The sequence below is a fragment of the Phyllostomus hastatus genome, unplaced genomic scaffold (genome assembly GCF_019186645.2).
Source record: "Phyllostomus hastatus isolate PE091 unplaced genomic scaffold, TTU_PhHast_1.1 phas_scaffold_555, whole genome shotgun sequence".
Classification (NCBI taxonomy): Eukaryota; Metazoa; Chordata; class Mammalia; order Chiroptera; family Phyllostomidae; genus Phyllostomus; species Phyllostomus hastatus.
In genome coordinates this window covers 1,278,913-1,302,010 of record NW_025334036.1, presented here as the reverse complement: position 1 = coordinate 1,302,010, position 23,098 = coordinate 1,278,913, and the positions used below count along the sequence as shown (strand labels likewise).

The following is a 23,098-nucleotide window of genomic DNA, read 5'->3' as shown; positions in this document are numbered from 1 at the left end:
CAGCCGCCTGCCCCACCAGGGGGCCCTGCCTGGACCCGCCAGGCCGCACGCCGGGCAGAGCGCGCCTCTCCCCCTCCGGGTGCCCCTGACCTTGGAGAGGCGGCGCCCTCAAACAACCCCTGCAGAGGAGAAGCTCAAGTTCAGGCTTATTAAGCAAGATTGAGTCAAAGCATCCTTTTCTCCCTGCGTGTCTAAAACAGGTTATTTAAAGTAACTGCATGTGGGGATGTGTGCAGTAAAAATGCACTTCAGGGCATGGTCGTTCTCAGAAAACTCCAGGACGTGTTTACGTGTTACCATTTGTAACAACGTCACCCAATGACTTTAAAGTTTAAAGCAGACTGAAGCGCCTTCGCAGCCACCTGGCAAGCCACCCACGGCCACGCGGTCAGAGGGGTCCCAGCCTCTGAAAAGCCGTGAACCAAACAGACGCTCTGACGTGGCTGCTGTGCCTTTTTGTTTTTACAGAAATCACTTAAATCAGAAAAAATCACAGCACACAGACATTCCAAAGGAAAAAGCCCACAACTGCTTTCTCTTTCGGTGCCGGGAACCGGATTGAGAAATCCTGGTGACCTCGGTGTGGCAGGGGTCACACACAGAGTGAGTGACACGTCAGCCCCGCAGAGCGAGCACGGCGCCCACCGCGGAAAACCGCAGCTCCTTCCTGCTGCACGGGGAGGGGAAGGGGCCGGCTCCGGGCCACCTGCAAGTCCGACGGGCTCCAGCGCCGGCCTGCCCTGCAGCCCGGCTCAAGTCCACAGGGACTCGGAGCGCCCCGGGCGCCCTCAGCGCCACCAGAGTTGTGGGCCCAACTCTGGTGCCAACGGGTCTCCGTGCTTCGGGAGAGACGGGAGCAGAACCAGCACCAGCGCCGCGGGAGCCCGCTCATTCGGACCAGAGGGGGCCCTGGAGGGGTGCTCACCGGGTGGGGAGGAGGGCGAGGAGAGGCTGTGAGATTCAAGAGGACACCAAAAAACTCAGCTCTCGTGTAAGTGATGCTGCAGTGCCACTTTCGACATTCAGAATTCACGCAGGACACCCACAGTGGCCCACAGGTCAGAGTGCTGCAGGCAGACGGGACCAGCACGACTGACTTTCCCTCCTGCCTCTGGGGACGGCACTCACTGAGCCTCACAGAAGGCTGGCGAGGGGCTCCGCCGAGGGGAGGGGCTCTGCCAGGAGCCCAGGTGGGCAAGGCTCGGGCCGGCTGGCTGCCGGGGCAGGGGGGGGGGGGGCGGGAGCGGCGGGTGACGGTGACGACTCAGCAAGGCTGGGGAAAACAACATTCTGCTGAGTAACAGGGAAATGGATCTAACACATATGGATTGAGTTCTTCTGAAAGTAAACATAATTTTTAAAGGAAAGGAAAAGTACTTAGCCACGATGTCTGAGGTTTCCTGAACCCAAACCACCTTTGGAAAATTAGCACACGAGCAGATTACTCAGTGACTGTTAACACATCGGCTTTGAAACAGACTTGTCATAAACCGCTGGTTTGTTTTTCAAACTTTTTCAATGGTTTGCCCGAATCGGCCCCACTACCCACTCCTTGTGAGGTTCACTCCTGTTTTCTTGACAGGAAGGAGACAGCTCAGGACCCCCGGGACACGGGGCTGCAGGGGACCAGGCTGGGAGTGACTGGCCCCGGCACACGACAAGGGCAAGAGCCCCGGAAGGCAGGCGGGCGGGGGAGGGGTGCACTGGACTGGGAGCTGGACAGACACCCAAGGTGCCGCCCTTCACCTGCTCTGTCCCCGTGGGCGCCCGTGTCCCATCGCCCACCTGCAGGCGCCTCCGCCCCGACGGGCGCAGACTCGCGGGGGTGTGGAGGGACACAGACGCGCCGCCTGGCGAGCGGGTGCAGCGGACAGCTCGGCTCGCCACTGCCGCCCTGACCGTCGCAGAGGGTCGGGGGAGCCGGGTCACCTGTGCCAACAGGTCAGGGTGACCTAAGAGCCAGCCTCAGTCCAGGCCTAGGAAGCAGGAAGAGGCCGAACCCCGTGGTTTGGGAGTCAAGTCCCAAGTTCACAATGTGCCAGTATCCACGACTACGGAGACTGACGCGAAGACGCAAAGACCTCTGGACGCGAGGCAGATGCCCCCCTTTGGTGAGGCTGCCCACGCAGCCCCCAGGACACCTGACACCTGACACCACCCTCTCCTCCTCCCGCATCCCCTGGCCTCCCCCCAGGGCTGGGGGGTTTCCTGCCCTCTGGAGACCCTCACTTCCATTTCCTTAAATCAGTCACGTGACTCTGTCTTAGAGCTGGCTGTGCCCAGGGCTCCTTCCCCGCCCCAAGGCCTAGGACCACCCGGCCTCGGGGGTGGGGGCCCCCTTTGGGCACAGCCCCTTCCCGGCCGATTCCCCTCCAGGAGAGCCAGGCAGAGGCCCCGCTGCTGGACCTGGAGCCCCCGCCCACCCTGTGCCGGCGTCTCCCAACCCGCCGGCCAGGCTTGCGGCCCCGTTTCAGCCCCACTTCCAAACTACCCTGCCCTCACATGTGGCTGCTGTTTTTCTCTCAATCCTCACCTGAGGGTTTTTGTTTTGTTTTTTTTTTTAGAGAGAGAGAGAAACATTGATCCGTTGTCTCCCATACACGCCCCGGCCGGGGATTGAACTGGCAACCTTTCTCTGGTGCATGGAACAGCGCTCCAACCTCCGGAGCCACCGGCCAGGCAAGTGGGGCCTGCCTACGTCAGTGAAAAGGGTGCCAGACCCTGGATGGAAACAAGCTGGCTTTTTCTCGCCGGCTTTTACAGAATATGAAAACTCTTGGGAAATCAGACAAGATCAATCGGTGAGACTGAAAATAAAAAGCCCGTTGGTGCAGGCTCGCGGCCCGGCTGGCCTCCGCGGGGACTCGGCTGCAGCGGGGCTCCCTGGGCCGGCAGCTGCCCCATGTCCTTTCCCTCCGGCCGCCCACGACCTGCGCCTGTCAGACTGTCACACACGGGGAGTTCAGGCTCCTCGGCATCGACAACTGTTCCCACAGAAACCAGCGAGACGTCAGAGTGTGAAGAAGACGCAGTAAGACAAACCACAAGAAAACCAAGGTGACAAATTAACCTGACTGCCAAAAGCAGAAGGAAGGGGCCCAGCTCAGAGGCTTTCAAACTGCGCTGCCCGGAGCCCAGAGAGCCCCGCGCAAGCCCTTGGAGGGTCTCCGGACCAAAGCTGAGGCCCAACTCCCAGCCCAGCCTCCTCTCATGCCGTCCGTGAAGACCACGTAGTAAGACTTTGCCGGAAAAAACGCTTTATGGTCAAAGGAACCTGAAACCATTGGTCTAAGAGACTAAGGACCCAGGCACCTCCAGCTGCTCGGAGGACTCTCTCGAGGTCTGGGCAGGCAAGGGTCTTCCACACCTGAGAGCTCGCAGCAGGTGAGAGGTCAGGCCTGCCTGTGCTTCTGGGTCTTTCCCCAGGGCCCTGTCCCTGTGAGAAGGGCCTTCTGAGCCCCACTCCCCACACCCTCCTGGGCCTCACCAGGAAGTTCCTGGAAACTGCTGACCCTTCCAGACCACCCCTTGCCTCTTCTCAGGGAAGCTGCCTGGGGTGTCCTCTGGCTTCTCCGGTGCCCCAGCAGGCCCCTGCCCACCAGCCCTCCTGACCCGTCTGTCCTAGCCCGTCACACAGCACGGCACCCCCTGACTGAGGGGTCGGTCCCCTGCTAGACCGTTAGCTCTGGAGCTCGGGCACCATCCATCCAGCTGGGCCTCTGCAGGGGCTGGCCCAGAACGCAACCAGAACACCGGGGGGCACCTCTCCTCTGCTCCCAGCTGCCGCAGTGGGTGACCTCAGATGGCACAGGCCAGCTCCCACTACAGGAAAACCACAGAGTGGGGAGGGAGGATGTAACTGAGCTTTCAATTTCATTTTCAGGTTCAAAAAAACCCAAAACAGTTGTGATCTTTAGAGTCGAGAAAAGTTGTAAACATTTAAACAACTGCATTCTTGGGTCTGGAAGGAGAGTGGAATGAAATCCCCAAGTGATCTCTTAATGCCACCAAAATCGCACTTGCACGCCTCTGCCAGAAAAGATGAACCTCCACTTGCACAGCGGTCATGCACTTAAAAGTGACTGGGTGCAGAGAGCTTTGGAAAATGTATTATGGCAGGGAAAAGGGAATGCAAAGGGGTTCCAGATATTTAGTATACTGATAAGACAGCTTAAGAGTGACAAATGATTCTCTCTGAGAATTTGAAGGGTCGTGGTAAGGCCATCAGGAGGACCTAGGCCAGCTGGCCCCAGCCCCTCAGCCCTCGGACATGAGAAGCCACCCCAGCGCTGACTCGGAATCACCGGGAGTGAGTGAAGACGCAGGGAGCCCAGGGACCAGCGCCGTCACCTGGGACCTCGTCAGAAACGAGGCGCCCCAGCCCTGCCCAGCCCGAACCTGGTTTGAACGAGTGCCCTTGTGACCCCAGGAAGGCCGAGCAGTGCAGTGGCCCCTGAGGGAGTGTGGCCTCCTGCCCCCCGAGGTCCGGCACAGACACTCAACGTGCCAGGAGGGCTGGTTCCGAGACCTGCCTTCCCTGGGACGCACAGTGCCAAACGGCTAGGCTCTCTAGGGACAAACAGGCGGGGTTTCTGAAGGCAGTCGTGAGGTCACAGCGCCTTACACCCAAGGAATAGGCTGCCCGGGTAGGAGACGTGGAGACGGAGCCTCAGCCGCTCCCCCGTGCGAGCAGCCAGGCTGTCAGGAGCGGGAGAGAGGAAGCCTGCTCCAGTGAGGGAGTGCCAGGGAGGCGGCCTGCCTCTGGCCCAGGAGTCACGCGCCTGGGGCAAGGGGGCACTGGCACCCCTGGAGCCCCGCTGAGCCCAGAGACAGCCTGGAGAACAGCAGGGCGGAGGAGACCAGCAGCCCCTCTCCCTCTGGGCATGGCGTGTGCGTCCTGGCCCCCGGGAAGCCAGGCAGCACGCAAATGCACATTTGATGACCTTTCTCTGCAGGCAGCCTGCTCTCTGAGGAGCCGAGTGCGCACACAGCCCGGCCCAGAGCGGACAGAGGGAAAAGAAGGCACCGGCAGGCCTGCAGACAAGCTAGGACGGGCCCTGGAGAGAGTGGGCTGGGGCGAAGAGATGCACAGCAGCCACTCCGGTGGCCACACATCTCCCAGCTTCCCGGTTCCCGTGGGCCGGGCTCCTGGGAAAGCAGCTCGGGGCCCAGGTGAACGCCTGGCAGAACGGTCAGAAGGCGCTGGGCACGGAGAAGTCTCCCTCTGAGCACAGCCGCCCTCCCCTCCTGACCGACCCAGACACGCGGGAGGGAGGGCGCGATCCCTGCCGCTCCGCTGCCCGGAGGAAACTGAGCCGCCCGCACGTAAGGGTGGGAGCCACGCAACGCGCTGACCACGCCCGGCTCTGACGGGATCAGTCGTGGGGCACGCGCCGTCCCAGGAGAGACGAGGCCTGCGCTGCTCCCCGACACCGCCCTCCTGGCCGCACCCCTCACGCACGAGGCTGCGGCTTTCACGACCCCAGCCCGCCTGCTCGCGTGCCCTTCTCTCCCAAGCGGCAGTGCCCACGCAAAGGGCACGTCCCCACAGCACCGCGCTGCTCTGCCGGTGCCACCGACGGCACTGGAAGGGGGCCGCAAGGGCGCCTGAGAGGGACTGACTCACCCCACGTACCCCACCCGCCTTCCCTACCCAATGCCCCTCTCGCCAGTCCGTCCGTCTGTCCCGGACACGGGGATGCTGCTGCTGTGGACAAAGTGCCAGAGGAACCACGGGGAGCCAGCCCCTCTGCAGCCCGCACCACCCTCACTGCAGCCGTGTTCCCACAGAGGCCCCCCGGTGTCCTACCAGAACCAGAGCTGCCTGGGGGTCCTGAGAAGACAGCCAGGACTCGGAGGTAGCCCATTCACGCCGCTGGTGGGTGCCCGTCACAGGAAGACACCCAGCATCTGTGGGCTGCGTCCGGTACCCCCACTGCCTTCAGGTGGGGGGAGTGGAGATTCCTTCTGGCCTTCTAAGAAAAAAGAAGACAAACAACCTAGCACCAGAATGTGAAACATGCAGAGACACACACACACACACCACACATACTTTTGGGGGGAAACCCAATGTAACTGTGAGATCAGGCCCATGGTGGCCCCACTACCCAGACGTCCGCAGGGGGTCCCACACTGGTGACTTCCGCCGAAACGGGTGGCCAGAAGGGACACTGAAATCCAGCTGGGCCCCAGGACGTGGCCAGAGCCCCGGGCATGGCGAGCATCCCGGTGAGGAGCTCGCAGCTCAGCAGGGCTTACCCACGGGGAAGGGAGGTACTTCCAGCCTGGGCAGGACCCCTGAGGGGCTCCGAGACCAGGGGCTGCCCAGGGCAGTGGGCCCTCCCTTCCCCTGCTGTTCCCCAGAGGCCGCCCCCCATCCGTACCCAGGTGGACCTCGCCCCCATCAGGACAAGGAGGCAGGCCCCTTGGAAGGCCCTGCGTTCTCCCGAGAGAAGGACCAGAAAGATGGGATCGTGAGCACCAGAGGCTGTGAGGACAGTTTGAAAATGACTTACTTTATCTTTCCTCCAAGTGGTGCCGGCGGGAAAACAGGTGACTGACTTGACTCATCTCACAAAAATTCTTCCATTTTTCTTTGGATTTGATTTTTTTTTTTTTTTGCATTGTGATCAACTTCAGCACCTGCACAGATTCCATCCATCAAGCTCTCACACATGGAAACGAACCGGGGTCCCTAGGAAACAATGACGAGGTTGGGACAGAGGGCAGAGGGCTGGAGGACCAGAAGGCCAAAGGCAGGCACGCCTGGCTTTGGAACACACATGACCCTCCGTCAGAGCTTTCTCTGGGTGCAGCGCTGGGCGAGGGGCTTTACCTGCGCCCTGTAATTCTCAGTAGCAACCCAGCAAAGTCAACAGTGCTGTCCCCAACTTACAGACAAGGAAACAGGCACAGAGACTAGGTGACTCTTGAAAAGTCACACATGCTGTCTCCAAAAATATAAGAAGCTCAACTGATGTTGCTCTTCATGGGCCTTATCAGTCACAGACAGAAGCAGACCCGATGTCCTTGCGTTTTTAAAGTGGGGGAAGGCTCAGACGTCCGTGTACACGGAGACGCCAGAAAAGGAGAGCCCCTTTTCCGTCACTTCTCTCCCGGGGAGGGACACGTGGCATTCGTGCAGCCTAGCCCCACAGGCTCTCCCCCAGGTTCCCAAGCAACCAGCGAGGGAAACCAGATGCTGGTTCAAGAGGAGCCACTGGAGCTTCCTTAGGAGTGCTAAGCACGTGGGCAAAAACAGGATCCGAAAACAGCATGGCCGCTTTTACAAATAAATGCACGAGCCCTTTCTCTACAAACTTGCTCTGACCCCTTCCACTCGGCCACTGCACCTGTGAAACTAACGCATGCTCCCGATGCCATACTCATTAAGGAATGTAACAAAACAGGACACCGCCCTAGGACACGCACAGAAAGCAGTCTGCGCGGCCGCTGGTTAGGTCTGGCTTTCCTGCGCGCCTCCGCCGGATGCTGCAGGGGCCCCTCGGAGACACCTGCACCGCCCCGGCTGCAGGCTGAGCCAGGAGCCGGCACAAACCACGCACTCTGCTCCTGAACGGCTCAGCGCGCCTGGGGACAGGACACCTGCGCTCCTGCAAACTAGCCGCCTGTCCTTTCCTGCCCTGTGCCCGAATCCCCCGAGTATGGGAGGGAGGCACGCGACTTCCCAGAGACCCAGGGCCCCAGACCCGCGCGGAGGAAGCGGCTGGGAGCTGTCCATGGTGGCGCCGCGCCTGGGCACGCACGGCCTCGGGCTCCCAGCCCCCGGGCGCGCCCGGGCTCTCTCTCCAGACCGCTGGAATGGAGAGGCTCGCTCCAGGCTCACCATCTCCGGGATGGGGCGGCAGCCAGGCGATGGCTCACACATCAAAAGGTTAGTTCAAAAGGGAGTTCTCACCTGTGGGCAGCGCTGGCTGCAGGGAGCCGGACTCGGGACTTCAAATCCGGCTGCTGGCTGCGCGCAGTGCTGGACCCTTGGTCGCCGAGGGCGCGGAGTGCAAGTCTGCGGCCGAGGACCTCGGCGCACCGAGCTCCTTCCTCAGGGGCACATGCGTCCCGCCAGTCCGTTCCAGAATGTCTCCGACCCTCGTTCCCAGAGCAGTGAGCCGGGGACCTGCGCTCCGCCAGGTCCCTGCCTTTCTTCCCGACCTAATTTGACCTTTCTCGGAGCCAGTATCCCTTGCCAGGGACCACCGAACCCTCTTCCAGAGGTGCCGGGTTTGGAATCTCAATCTAAACATCCGCGGGGGCCCGCAAGCGATCTAACGTTCGATTGTTTCCACCCGGTCAGTGCCGGCGCCACGCTGGGTGTCTAGCGCGGTCCGGGAGGCGGAGGGGGAACCAGAGAGAAGACGGGCCGAGACCGGCGGCAGAGCGCACGCCCACTGTGCTCGGCGCGAGCGGCTCCCTGCGGGCTGGACTCTGCAACCTGACTCCCAGCAGTCCCTCCGCGGGGCACTCGGCTGGGCTTGCGCCCCGGGAGCCGTTCAGAATCTACGGAAAACTAGGCTCTGTCCCCGCTGGATGCGCTCCAGGGACACTGGCGCCCCTGGCACCTGCCGCTTGCAAAGGATCACACAATCGCAGAGAAATCTCAAAGAGGACAGTGACAGGGGCGTGTACAGTGACGGACGCATGGACGAAAAGACAGACGGACAGAGGCGAGCTGCACAGCACAGAGTGGACAAACAGAAGCCGTTGCTGGGCAACGTTTTCCCGAGACCAGTGGCGCTGCTAGACCCCTCTCTCCCCTCCCCCGCCCCCCAGGCTGGGCAGTCGGCACGGCCAGGCGCGCCGGGCCGGCCCCCTTACCTCCCGGTCTGCAGCCCAGGCGGTGCCACGCCTCCCGGGCCGGGAGCGCAGGGACCGGCGTGTCTGGCAGCAGACCGCCGGACGTGGGCAGGCAGAGCAGCGGTTGGTCTGGGAAAGCGGGGTTCGGGCCCTGCGGTGCTCCCCAAGCCGCTTGCCTGGCCAGACTCGCCCGACTCCGCTCGGCTCGACCTCCCAAGCTGCGCTCTGCTCGCGATCCCCGCCGCCCGCCAGCGCGGCGGCTTTATAGCTGCCTGCTCGACAGGCAGCGCCGCTGGCTCCTCCCCGGGCCGCAGAAGCCCAGCCACAACCCGCCCCCGCCGAGCTCCGAGGAGGCGGGGGCCCGCGCCCCGGCCGGAGCCAGGCGCACGCAGAAGGCGCCTCAGCCTCCGGGTGAGGGCGCTGGAGCCCCAGACTCGGAGCACCGGCCGCGGCGCCAGAGCGCGCTCCCGGGGCCGCAGGGTGAGGGTCGCGGTGCAGGGGCATGAAACCCCACGCGCGCCGGTGGCTTCCCGGAGAAGGAGGACACGGAGGAGATGAGAAAGCCCTGCGTCTGCCACGGAGCCACCTCGAGATGGGGTTCAGACCTCCTTAGTGTCACAATCTTTTTTTTTAACTTACCAGGAAAGAGTGGTCTTAGAAACAGACCCTGGTATAGGCACCTAGCAGACCTCGGAGGGGCAAAGGGTTGGCTTCCAGTGGGAGACCTTCGCTTGAACCTGGGGTCAGGCACACCGGTTATGGGCCTCAGTTTCCCCCTCAGGGAAAGGGGTCCCGGACGCGCCCCTGCCGGAGTGAAGGGAGGAGCTAACGGAGGCTGAGAGGAGCGGTGGGTAGCCCACGGGGGTCCCGGCGAGTCCGAGTCCCGCTGGTCCGTGGGGAGGGCTCTGCGCTCCTCTAACCGGACAGATGAGACCCCCGGGGCTCGGGAAGGCTCGGGCGCTCCAGGAAGTGGTGCTCCAGGTAGTGCTTGCAGAGGGAAATGGACTACTGGCAAAAGCCCCCAACAGGTCCCCGGGCACCTGAAGTTCCCTCTGAGCTTGGCCACTACCTTGCATGTGACGGGGGCCGCCCACCGCCCTCTCTGGGTCTATTTATTGTCGGGAAACGAGGGCTTTGATACCAGTTCTCCGTCCCTCCTCCACTTTTTGCAGCTTATAGCTCAGCCCCCTCCCCTGGTGTCCTGGAGTGCCCCCCAGAAAACGCCTCTCCCCCTTCCTGTCAGCAGGTGCCCTTTGGGCACCAACCCTGCAGGGGGGTCCTCGCTCCGGGCAGCACACACCTGCTCCAGGACCCGACATCTGGCTCAGAGGCCGGGCTGCAGCCAGACAGAGGCCTGCTGGAGCCCTGGCCACGCCCTCCGGCCACAGCAGAAGCCTGATCATCCGGCACAGCGAGGGCTGCCCACCTTCCCCACCCCCCCGCCGGGCCGTGCCCTGGAGGCCCCCTGGGGTCAGTCATCAGGGTCCTCAGCCCTTCCTCAACAGGGGAGAGAACAAGTTGGGTGCTATGGCAGGCCTCCCTCCCCAGCCTTTCTTTCCAGCAAATTCAGAGGGAACCAAGCGTCCTTTCCCTTCCTTAGTAGGAGCCCCCACATCCCAGAACCCACAAGCGCCTGGCCTCGGTGGAGAAGGGTCGGTCAGCCTCGGGTCGACCGGCCCTTCTCCTGCTGGAGGACCGCAGACAAGAGGTCTGTGGGGCCCGTGTGCCCCGAGGGGGGCCTGCTCCCCAGGCCTCCCAGAGATGACACCGTAACAAAGGACTCCAGTGTGGTGATGAGCTCTCAGAAGTGCTTTGTCATGTTTTCTCAAAGCACAGAAATGCGCGGCACATTCCTCTGGCGTCCAGCTTTCTTTATCGCAGACCAGCGCCCCAGGGGAAAGAGCGATGCTGATGAGTTACAGACAGGCTGCGCGCCTGAAGCCAGATGCCTCGGCCCGGCCCGAGCTCCACGCGCACTCCCACTCAGCACCCAGTGATGGACGGGCTGTGCCGGGCGGCTCTGTGGACGGAGCTGACAACGTCACTCTGGACGAACGGCGACCCGAACTGCCCTCTCTCCAAGCTCTTGCTCTTGTAAGTGCAGATGTGGGAGCTGGTCACTCTTGTCACAGTCCCCAGTGGAGAGTGTCCAGGAGGACAGGAAATGCTCCGACAGGTGTGACATTGCCCAGAAAGCCTGCCCTTCCTCAGGTAGGGTGCAGCCCCCTCCCCCACACCTGTTCACGGCTCCCACAAGCTGCCCAAGCCCTGCATTCCTAGACCCAGGTCTGTCCTTCAGCTCAGGGGTCACCACACCACCTGCTGACCAGCAAATCCAGCCCCTAGCCCTAGAGCAGCCCACATGAGAAGTTACAAAAGCAGGCCATGCCTGAGGCTCCACCCTCCAAGCCTCCAGATCCGGTTTCACTGAGGGGAACATCAGGCAAGCCTGAGGAGACCGGGGCCTGGAGAGGGGGGAAGCAGCAGGCGGCTGGGGTCAGGGGCGAGTGTAGCCCACCCCCAGAAGCATCAGGCATTGCAATCTTAAGAGGGTCAAAAATCATGGTCATTTTAAAGTTACACCAACAGGGGTCGCCCTTGCACACTGAGCCTGAAGCTGGCATCTGAAAAGGGAACTTCCCGCCCCGGGCACTGGGGCCCGATTTCCAGGACGTAGAAACTGCTCAGTTCCTGTTTTGTTGGATGCAAATGAAACTGCCCAGCCACGGAGACAAATCCTCAGTGTTTCTGGCGAGTGCAGGTCTGAGCTGGAATGCGGGACGGGAAGTCCTGGAACGCTGGCCAACCACTAGGGGCTCTGCAGGCGGATTTCTACATCTTCCTGTTCAAATGCATCATCACGCAAGAGAAAGAACATTCTTCTCTCGTGTTGTTTTGTGTCTATAATGAAAGACATGTAAACCTGTGTGTGTTTTTATGTCACGAGTTTTTTTCTAAGTGCAAAAATCATGTGCTCCTTGCAAAGAACTGAATTCAGATGATGAACAAAGGAGAAATCACCTAACTGCAAACGCGACCGTGCATTGCAAAAAGCTTGAAAAATATGGAAAGGGAAAAAAATCACTTCTATTCAAAGATCATCTCTGTTAATGTCAGTACACAAGCAAGTATGTCTGCATGCCTAAGTTACATGTTACATAGATGAACAGGTACATGCACGTATGTAAAGTTTTCCATACAGAGTTGACTGTTTAGCTCTAGTTCTTCTCCCCGGACTGCAGGTCTGGGCGACAGAAGCCGAGCCAGTGCAGTGCACTCCTGCACCTACCGGAGCTCCTATGGTGTCCAACCATCACGTGCAGGCCTGTCCGGGAAAAGTCCAGCCATTGCTACTACGATGAGAACGGTTTGTGTGACGTCGATGTGACCTGGCAGTCAAGGAGAGTGGACTGGACTGCGCACGCGTGAACAATGACACCCTCACTGATGCACTAGTCAGTGGGGGCAGCAGACGCCCTTGAGTGAGCACGTGTACTGTGTGGCTGTCACATTCAAAATGGCTGAGCCAGCAGAGCAATGAATCTGCATGAGATTTTGCGCACACGACTTTAAGAACACAATTTTCTGCTCAAAGCGCTCCGATGTGCTCCTCACTCAGAGCAAACTCCGGATGCGAAGGGGCCACCCGCCGCCGCCCGACCGCAGGCACTGACCGCCTGGCTTACTCCACTCAGCCCCGTTGCCTTCTGAGGTTCCCTAACACTCCAAACACATCTCCGCCCGCAGCCCTACCTGCTGTCGGCTGCTAGAAATGCCCTGTCTGAACCCCGCTCTCTGCAGACATCTGCACGACCCCGTCCCCGACCCCACAATTTTGCTCCCAAGTTTCAATCTGCATCACCTCTCTCTGTAGTGAGTGATGCCACTCAACCCACACACAGAGGGAGAAAACCCTGGGCTCATCCTTGCTGGGCAGTAAACACAGCAGTCTGCTGGCCTCCTACCGAGAGTCTGGGGAAGTGCGGGGCTCAGGGACTGGTGAGAGTTCAGGCACGGAGTGGCCTTCAGCAAAGGAGGCCCGGTCACCAGAGCAAGGCTGTTGCTGACAGAGGAACTTCCTTCTGCTGGAGTGGGACAGCTCAAAAACCTGTTCTCCTGGTTACTGTCACAGCAGCCAAGGAACAGTGTTCTCTTGTACAGGGGTAGAGGAACTGCTCTCAGTAGGAGTCCCTTTTTATGGAAACGTTGTACAGTGTAGGTTTTTGCCCCTTGTTTTCAAACTGTAGTAGCAAGAGTCAAATCCCATCACCTGGAGGGCTTGTTAAAACAGACTCATGGGCCCCGCCACTCCAGACCGTCCGGGTCCGCTGGTCCGGGATGGGCTCCAGGACGCGGCACTCCCCCGAGTCCCCAGGGGACGCCGGGGCTGCTGGTGCAGGGACCGCACTTTGACATCTACTAGTCTAGCATCTGTGGGGTTTGTCCTTAACATTTTCTGGTTAAGGACATATTTCACACAATGACACACTAGTTAGTCTACGGATCCTGGACTACGTGGATTTGTAAAATGGTTATTAATCACAGCCACATCTATGTACATTTGAAAAACTAATGGAAAATATATAGGCGAAATACAGTATTTACTGCATCTACAGACAATGGTTAGAAAATAAGAATTCCACAGCTTACTGCAGTAATTCCACCCTGTTTCTCCCCTCCACTCCCTTTTTCCCGCCCTCAGAATGTGTGGCCGGTCCCACACTGGGGAGTCTGGAGCAAACCCTCGCCGAGGGCTCGCCCAGGTTCGTGATGACTCTGTTTGTGGCCCTGGGCGGCTGGCACGTGGGCGCCTGTGGTCCAAGTACGAGCCCGGTCGGTAAAGTGACGTAACCGGAGAACATGGGCGGCCACAAGTTTATGAAACAACTGGCAGATCAAGAGGGAAGGAGGGAGGCAGGGAGGGAGGAAGGAAAGAAGGAAGGAAGACACAGAACGGTTTTAGGAATCCCCCATGTGCTGAAGGACACCTGCTCCCCTTCACGCCCGTGCACGTGCTGGGTGACGGCAGACCACGCCAGTTCTCTGCAGCTGACCCACCCTGCCGGCTGGACACACACTGTCCTGCGGAGAAAGCCTATCCCTCACCCGAGGCCGTGCTGCCACACGCTGAGGCGGGGCCGCACATCGTAAACGTAGGGAAGAGACACGAAGAACACTTTCTGTGTTTCTGAAGATAAACGTTTTTCACAAAGAAAATCCCTGCTGCGGAGAAAGAACCCAAGGGCCACTACGACACATAGAAGACGCTGCCACCGCGTGGTGCACAGCCTCGAAAGAGTCAAGACTCAGTCTGTGGTGAGTGCCTGGTGCCGCTCACGCAAACACTCCCAGGAGGCCGTTGACTGACGCGTTAATGTGGAAAATTCTTTCAGTAGAAAATAACAGGTTCAATTTCTACAGCTGATAACAGCTAATATTTATCGAGCGCTCAGGGTGATCTCAGCTGTTTGCTCCTATTGGGAAAAGAGTGTAGTTATCTACTTCTTTTTGTGGTTTTGAAAAGAAGTTAATGCATTGCGAGTCCACCTACTAAAGTAGTAATAAAGCAAAGACCCATTAAGAGTTTGAGGTTGTGTGTTCTGCAAAAGACGTCATGAAGACAGTTAAAAGGCAAGGAACATGCTGGGAGAATATATTTGCAGCCTATGAAGTAAAGGATTAGTATCCCAAATGTTGGAACAGCCCCTGCGAAAGAGACGAAGACGGAAAGCTATGAGGAAAGTGGGGGAGAGTCGCACAGGCAGGCATTTCGCAATAGAGAACTTCAGAGTGGCCCATGTTTGTGAAAAGTTGCTCATTCTCGTGAGTAATTGTGGACAAAACATTTAACATCCACTATTCAGGGAAAATTTCACAAAGTTAGGGGACATCGAGTTCAGAAGCTAGACCTCTGGCTCAGCGTCGGGAAAGGGCTGGCATTATGTAAGTGGGCCCCGGGCCAGCCCCCCGAATTTCCACATACTCAAATGCAGCCCTGGTTCCCCATCAACGGGGAGCTTCTCGGAAATGCTGAGTCGGGCCCCTGCCATGGACCAAGGAGTCAAAGCCTGCACTCAGGTGCCCACTGGAAACCCCTGGCAAGCTTTAAAAAGTACAGATGTCAGGTGACACCCCAGAGCAATTAAACTGTAATCCCCGAGGGGGACCTGGGCACCAGCATTTTAAAACGCTTCTCAGGTCATTCCAACATGGAACCAAGGTTAAAAGCAGCAGCCGGCAATTCCTCACAGGATGAGAAGCACAAAAGTACCTTTTGTAGCAAAAGTCTGGAAGACAACCCAAAAACAAATGTCTACCAACACATCTCACACACACTCATACTACAAGTAAGGAATGAGTAACAGGAGATTCAGGGTGGGAGTTGCTCTGGGGGGTGGGGAGGACAAGGCACGTGCCTGGAAGGAAACGGGGAAGCCGTTTCCATGGGGAAACGGTGAAGCCTACAGCTTCTAAGGTCCCGGGAATGTTCTGCTTCTTAGGTTCCATACTGGGAATATGGGTGTTCCTCCCCACCTCCCTTAAACTGTAAACATATGTTTTATCCACTGCTCTGGATAAAATGTTTTAATTTAAAAAATGTTTTAAAAGGGCATCTTCTGTGTAAGTTCCTCTCCAACCACCTGCGTCACTTTTATCCCTGAGATCCAGGCTCATGCCAGTCCCACTGCAGAAAGTCCTGGGTGAGCTCAGGGGTGACATTTGGGCACTCACGGGCCCATCCGAGGGACACTGAAGAGCCCAGAGACAGATCCTGTGGTGGGGGGTGGGAGACCCGGTTCAGACAGGAGACAGCTCTGTGTGTCTGCAGCCCCTGGACCCATCCCCACCCACACCCAGACAGCGCTGGGCAGGGGCAGGAGCGGACAAGCTGGGACCAGCCAAGTGGAAAACCGCTGAGCAGCGGAGTCCTGGCTGACAGCACAGAGAGGGCGCCCACAGGGTAGACTACCTCACCTGCAGTCTGCAAAGTGTTTTCTGTTTTGCTCCTAACCAGACCTCAACCATCCATCTAATGAGTGGGTACAAGCCCCCACAAGCGCCTTCGCAAAGCATTCTGCCTGCGGAATCACACCGGATCCTCCCGACTGAGCGGTGGGTACTATTACCACTTTAGAGATGAAAACAAGTTAAGGGCAGTTAGGAGATTTGCCCAAGGTCACACGGTTGCCGAGGCACAACACTCACAGCCAGGCGTGCCACTGCCCGCCTGCGCCCAGGGCTCGCGCTCACCTCCCGCTGCAGAGAGCTCTGACCACCACGGCCCTCCCTGGGCTTCCCGCGGGGTAGATCCAGCTCCCTGACCTCCGCGGTCCGCACCTGCAGTTCTCAGAGTCTGAAAATACTGGTTTTGAAAGATCCTGGAGACACTATCTAGTTGTTTTTTAATGTATCAGAATCACGGACACTTCTAAGAATCTGCTGAAACTGTGGAGCTTTCCCCACAAAAATGCCCATAGGCACAGACATCCTGAGTATGGCACAGTCACAGACCCCACAATGACAGGCCAGGCATGGTGTTTCCCCCTAAGATTAAAAATAGCATCAGTATATGATCCAGCAATTCCACTTCTGGGCACGGCTGACATCAGGGTTCTCAGAACATGTCCGCACACCCGTGTCCACTGCAGCAGGGCTCACAGTTGCCAGCGGTAGACACGACCCAAAGGTCCACCCACAGACAGTCAACAAAACGCAGACATCGTATCCACACTGCAGAACATCGTTCAGCCTTAGGGAGGGATTACACGTCACAGCCTGAACGAACCCTGGCATCACGTTACCACTGAAGTAAGTCGGACGCAGAAGGAACGCACGGCTCCCACTTAGCTGAGGTGCTCGGAAGGGTCAGGTGCAAAGAGGCAGACAGTAGGTGGCGGGTGCCAGGGCCCACAGGGAGGGAAAAGGTGACTTAGTACTTAGCGGGGGCGGAGCTTCAGTTCGGGAAGATGAAAAGGTGCTGGAGACTCAAGGTGGTTCTGATGGCTCCACCCAGCCATCACCCGAAATCGGTTAAGAAGGCAAATTTCACGCTACACGTATTTCCCCCTGGGGCAGTGCCAGGCCCTGGAAGGCCCCCACCCCGCCAGGAGCCCACCCTGTGTGCTGCTGCGGGACCGCCCGGGCCTGCGGGGCAGTGGCGATGGAGCATGGGGTATGCTACGAACATTCACATGCCCACAGCGGTCACCCACACGGGGAGAGCTCTGTCCGGGGTGGCTTGTCCTGCCCTGTAAAGGCAGCATTTCCCAGGGGACTGACACACTACCCCCCAATGGGGTTCCAGAACAAACGACAGGCACTTCTCAGGGTATGGTGGCATTATGTCCCATTAATCCATCATGTTACAGGGTGCAGCCAAGAGGGGGGCCCCAAATAGGGGTTTGGAATGGGGTCCAGAACTCAAGGTGTGCAGGAAATGTTAGAAGGACATACAAGATGTCCTCACCGCTTGCCCCCTCAGGGGTGAGTTGGGGGAAGGGACACATGGAGCAGGAACTTGGAGAGCTGTTTTGCATAGCAACAGCTTTGCAGCTAACCTCTGGTGTGGTCATTTAACATATCTGTAGCCTTTAACTGTTTGCATAGATATGTTAAATAGCTGTGGCCATGCTCTGAGCCAGGGAGAAGGGACTGACTTCCACCCAAGATGTAACTGGGATGCAACTCCCCCTGGTTATAGCGCCTGCGTGAGAGCTTGGAGCTGACTGACTCCACGCCATGGGGCCACACCTGCCCAGACTCATTACGGCAGCCCAGTAAGGCTGGAAGGATAGGGGAGTGCTGGCAGGTGTAGCCCGATTGTGGGAGGAGTCGGAGATGGGGCTGCAGAGGAAGATTGGCGTGAGGATTTAAACCAGATGCGGCAGCCATTAAGGAGAGGACCACGCGGCTTTGGCCAGAGTGGGACACACTCCCCCCCGCCGACTTTGCTGGGGAGAACCACACAGCTTGATCCTGGCCGACAACACAGCTGATGGTGTCAGGAGCCTGAATCTACTTCTTTTCCTGAGATACGGTACCCACATTAGGGCCAGGGAGAGAAGGAAGGACTGCGTGTGTCTGTGGGTATCCTAAAGGACTTTGATATTTTAATGAAGACATTAGGTCACTACTTTAAGTCTGCATGGCTTTAAATACACATTGCCTTTTCACAAATCTCTGGCAGTGAGAGCCGTCTTTCCTCTGGAGGCAGACAATGCGAACCTAGTGGGGGGTCCTTTCGGTAATGGTGCACCGTATGCCCCTCGGCCCCGCTCTGCAACAGTTCTTGGCGACTCCCGTGGGACCACAGTTGTCCACGGCAGACCGACCCCCTCAGGTGCGGGAGAGTGAGACTCAGGGATTCTCCCCGTCTCTAAGAATCTCTCTGCACCCCTCCTGAGGGCTTCGGCCGCCTTTTATAAAAGATTGAAAGGAAATGAAACAGGGAAGGGAGCAGAGATGTGGAAATGGTTTGGTTGAAAACTGGTTTCTGAATGCCGTTTTGGAACAATGGAGCTGTGGGTAATGGCTTGGTTAGCATGCTGCTCCCAGGTGGCCCCTGTCTGCTCACATACAGTTCGGTGAGCCCAGGTGGCACTAAGGGAACCTGTCCTCAGGTGTGGGGAGGAAGCAAACCCCTAGGCTCTGTGAGCTGAGCCTGCGTGTCTGTTGGGGATCGGACAGCAAGCTGTGTGGGTGCGCTGCCACTTTGAGTAAAATGGAGGATGAGCCACGTGAATGCCCCACCGTGGAGGACAGGTCACACATGGGCGCCGACATCTTGGATAACAGATCACGTGAGAGCCCGCCATCATGGAACTGGGCAAGGTGGTGGGCTGAGGGTTCTCTTCGGATCATGGGCTGTGTGCTGCTGCTGTGTGGGCACTGCGCCGGTCAGGTTCTCTGTGTGACTGGTTCTGGTGGGGAGGGCTCTGGTTCTGAAGGTCATGAACTGAGGTCCAAGGGTGACCATCTGACCTATAGGGAGTTGGCAGGGTCTGAGCTTCAGAAAGCTGCAGGACGTCCCTGCAGATCTGGGGACGTTTAGTGGAAGGTGCCTGTCGTGCTGGGGACCTTTGGCTGCCACGTGCTGAGTTTAAGTGTAGTCCTTCCCGGTAGGGAAGGAGCAGGGATTATGAGTGAATGATGGTTAAATCTGGATGGGTGAAAAAAAAATATGTATAAAGGATGTGAAAGTTTTAAACCTGGAAGAAAGGAAACCTCAACCACTTGTTTTCTGGTTTCGTGGGAAAGGAGCAGGCTTCTCCCATTGGTCCTGTTTCTGACCAGAAACCCTCTGCGCCTGAAGACCTGGTGAAGGTCACCTGAAGACCTAGAAAAGGTCACCTGCAACTGGTTGGGGAGCATGCACGCCTTTGCCCCTTGGGACCCAGGAAGGGTCACTTGGGGCTGACGAGTGCTTCAGCCTGAGGTGAAGGAGCAGGTCTCTGCGAGGCACCAGGGGACCGGACTGGATTTTGCTCTGAAAAGACAATTGAGGATTCCAGAGAAGGTTGAAACTTCATACTCCATAGGAAAGTGAACAAGGAAAAGGATTCTCCTTCACACTTCGTATTTTTCTCCCCACCTGATCTCTCCAGACTTTGGCATTCGGAAGGAGTGAGTGGTGACATGAGGTTTCTTTGCATAAATCCATTAAGACCAGTCATTAATAGTGGTTTTGTTAGCTGAGACTTTGGCTGGAATGTCACACCTGAGGGAGGCATGTATGGGTTCTGGTCATCACCAGAAAGCCCTGAAGAACTGGGATTGACTTGCGAAGCTAGCGTAAGCCCCAGAGAAAAGCCTGGTACTTTGGTTGGTTGTGCAGTTCATGGCAGTCTTTCCAGGGAAGGAACGAAGGTTGCTTTCCTGAAAGATGGCCAAAAAAGAACCTGTAGGCACAGTGGAAGCCTCAAGGATTTGAGTGAAACAACTGGTACAGGCAAAGCCGAATGGCAGGTGTGTGGCTCTGCTTCTGTGCCCTGAGGGGCGGACCGAGAAGTCAATCTGAAGGTTCCTTGTGTGAGTTCCAGTAAAGCAGAATTAAAGATCATAAGTGATCCAGGCTGCTCTTGGTGTGTTTATGCAAACGAACAGGCAAAATGAAAAGCGGAACTCAAAGTAGTCCCTGTAATAACAGTGAGAGTGATCTTAGGGATAAAAATTGTGGTTCAAGGAAAATCACAGTGCTCATCAGTATTGGACATCGGAATGGCGCAGCTGTCTTGAAAATTTGCTTTCATTTGAAAGTTGAAACTCGGTTTGTATTATCACTAAAGAAGTACAATTTACAGGTGCAAAGGACCTGTCAAATTGCCATTGTTAAATGTCATTAAGTCCCTGCCTTCGTCATTTACTGATTATGATTTAATTGTGCTTCCAACTCTCTTTACAAATCTGTCATCTCCAGAATACGACTAGGGTGCCAACAGCCCAGTAATGCCAGCCTCTGGACACCAAGCCTGCGACTTCCTGGTGACAGCCAGCTGACCAGGGGGCAGGTCCCCCTGGTTACAGGGCCCACATGAGAGCTTGGAGATGACTGGCTCCATGCCATGGGGCCGCACCTGCCCAGACTCACTACGGCAGCCCAGGAAAGCTGGAAGGATATGGGAGTGCTGGCAGGTGTAGCCGATTGTGGGAGGAGTCAGAAGTGGGGCTGCAGAGGAAGACTGGTGCGAGGATTTAAACCCAGACGCGGCAGCCATTAAGGAGAGGAACATGCAGTTTTGCCAGAGTGCAGACCCTCCACAGCTTTGGTGGAGGAGAGAACCAGGAGGCTTTGGCCAGGGTGGAGACCCCCACAGCTTTGCAGAGGACCATGCGGCTTGATCCTGGCCAATGACACAGCTGAGGGTGTCAGGGGCCTGAATCTACTTCTTTTCCTGAGATATGGTACCCCAAATTATGGCAGAGGGAGAAGGAACCACTGTGCACGTCTGTGGGTACCCTAAAGGACTTTGACATTTTAATGAAGACATTAGGTCACTACTTTAAGTCTGTGTAACTTTAAATAAAAATTTCCTTTCCTTTTCAGAAATCTCTGGCATTGAGAGTCTTTCCTGGGGCAGCGGACAATGTGAACCCCATGGGGGGTCCCTGTGGTAATAGCATATCGCACCCCCCTTGGCCCTGTTCTGTGACAGTTTTTGGCGTCCCTGGGTGGGCCAATAATCCGCCCCTCTGTTCTGGAACAGTCATACAGCGGAAACACTTGAAAATGCATGTAACAGCCCTGGCCGGGAGGCCCTGGCGCTCCGGGCATCGCCCTGCGGAGCACGAGGCTGCAGGCCGGGCCCGTGGTCCTGCGCATGCGCACAGGCGGCACTAGCTCGGTGTTTCTCTCCTGCTCCCTCCCTTCCTCTTTCTCTCTCCAAATAATAAACACCCCGTGGTGAGGGTTTTTAAAAAATAAATAATAAGTAATGAGCTTCCCATTTATGAATACGGCCTCCAGTTTTCACTAATTTACATCCCTCATGTCTTTCAGAGAATCGCGACCTTCCTTCCGGTTCACGGTCCTGCGTGACCCACCGCGCCCCCGCGGCCAGGACCAGGTACTCACTATGTCTAATGCTACTGTAAATGGCGCCTTTCTCATTTGCCCCACTTTAAAACTTTGGACAGACTCGTATTAATAAGGCTGCAGTTTCTCCTTTGATTTTGATTCCAGCAACGCGGGCGTTATTACATCCAATAACCCCTGGGTACGTGGACCCGGCGAGGAGAGCTTCGTTTGACGGGGACGCTGAGGAGACATTTACCTGCCGAGATGGTGTCCCCGTGGTCAACCGCGGTCCGAAAGTCGACAAAGGATAAGCGTCCTGCGGTCACTGGCTGACAGAAGCTGCTCCCGGACTCTGCGTACCGGGAAGAACCTCTGACTCATCGGCCCGTGTCCCGCGCTAGGCCGGTGCTTCCGGCCCTGGGGACGCTCACTTCCGGCGCTGGGTGCGCTGGTTTTCGAGTCCGAAGGAACAGTTGAAAATTCCTGTGTCCCACCTCACAGCTGCCCAGTCCAACCGGAACTGTTCCTGAACAACCAATCAGAACTGTGCGATTGGGACACGCCCCCTTCATTTACATGAAAGAGCTTATTGGGGTCCTGGGTGAGGACGTCCCTTGGCCCCGAGGCAGGATCTGCTCGAGGTTTGCGAACTGTTTGCCCGAGGCAAACCTCTCCTTTTTTGCTCCAGTTCCTTTCTGCATTTGTTTAGGGTACTGTGCTCTACACAGACCATCATAATCTGCAAATAATCATCTCATTGATTTAAAATGTTTTTAAAATGCTTTAAAAAATGCTTTTAATTGCAGCTGACATGCTGTTAGGTAGGACAAGGTTCTGAAGGTCAGGACCGTTCTTGCTAAATGCTACCCCACCTAGATGTGCAAATGCAGCATTCTGCAGAGCAGCTCTAAACAGGATGAGCTGACAGGAAGCCACCCTGATGCAAGTAGCCAAGTGCAGAGAAAAAACCAACATGTAACTGACGGAATGGTGTGTAGTGTAAGCAACAGGCTAGACCTCCCTTTGGGGAAACAGCTTCGGATGTGAATCCCGTCTCCCTTACCTGCTGCAAGTAAATAAAACCACCTTTCAACAACCTGGTTTCCTTTTGAATACAGCCCCCCAAACTGTGGATCCACTGATTTTGGTAACATTGTATTAGTTTCAGGTTAAAAAAAAATTTTTTAACCTGTGTATCGTGAAGTGCAGCCCTTTTATGTGCACATTTGAATGATTTTCTGGAAAATTTAGTGAGTTGTACCATCACAGTAATCTGCTTTTAGAACATATTCATCCTTTTTTCCATCTTACTCGTTTTTCTGGTTTTTTTTTTCATCCTACTGCACTTGGGAGGGATTTTGTGTAATTTTGGACAGAAGGGAGGGAAGTGGGCACTCGGGCTCATTCTCTGTCTGAAAGTGGAATATTCTGTCCCCGTGTAACCAACCACTCACTGCAATGCTCGTTTTGAGATCACCTATGTGTTTCCTCCTATGCCTACTTTTCTGATAAGAGTATTGTTTGGTTTTTAATCATAAACAGCACATGGAAATTCCGTGAAATGTTTTTTTTCTGCATCTATCAAGATGATCACATCATTTCCCCCTAAAAGATGTGTTTCCAACCAGTCTCCCCTCCGTGGGGGGAGCTCTCTAGGTTTTGTCTACTGTCCGTCTGAGCTCCACTAGATGGGAAACCGACATTCAGGTTAACCCGGTTCAGCAAATTCCTTCCAAGAGAAAGCAGGTTTCAACGCACCTCTTCCCTTGGTTC

General features: G+C 56.8%; 1 long non-coding RNA gene across 2 annotated transcripts; it reads left to right on the top strand.

Moving 5' to 3' along the window:
• Positions 1–619: 619 nt before the first annotated feature.
• On the top strand, positions 620–7,293 carry LOC123809676. Of its 2 annotated transcripts, none has more exons than XR_006784052.1 (3): positions 620–991; positions 2,565–3,384; positions 4,956–7,293. It is a non-coding gene; the product is annotated as an uncharacterized LOC123809676 (long non-coding RNA). The 2 variants fall into 2 exon arrangements; XR_006784053.1 differs by having other exon boundaries at positions 3,884–7,293.
• Positions 7,294–23,098: the final 15,805 nt, after the last annotated feature.